General features: G+C 37.6%; 2 protein-coding genes across 2 annotated transcripts in view; both read right to left on the bottom strand.

Moving 5' to 3' along the window:
• Positions 1-213, bottom strand: part of LOC119591205 — a 12,413-nt gene that overhangs the window by 8,014 nt on the left and 4,186 nt on the right.
• The window catches only part of LOC119591572, a gene marked incomplete in the record, with an annotated part of 55,247 nt that overhangs the window by 52,668 nt on the left and 2,366 nt on the right, over positions 1-213 (bottom strand).

The raw sequence follows: 213 nt of genomic DNA, 5'->3' as shown, positions 1-213 counted from the left end.
CATCGTGTTTGTGTCGAAAGAGTGGGGGCAAATTCAGACCCTTACAACACAGTGCGGCGAATAAGTCGGTATCCTTACCCCCTTTGTTTCATAAATGATATCTATATAAAAATAAGAGCATTTGTGGTATTGAATGTTATGAGCAGTTCAAAAAAACTTTTAGTGCTAAAAGCCCTTATTTACTGCATAGTAGTGAGCAATACTTGCATTCCT

Source organism: Penaeus monodon, chromosome 28 (assembly GCF_015228065.2).
Source record: "Penaeus monodon isolate SGIC_2016 chromosome 28, NSTDA_Pmon_1, whole genome shotgun sequence".
Taxonomy (NCBI): Eukaryota; Metazoa; Arthropoda; class Malacostraca; order Decapoda; family Penaeidae; genus Penaeus; species Penaeus monodon.
This window is presented reverse-complemented; position numbering and strand designations above follow the sequence as displayed.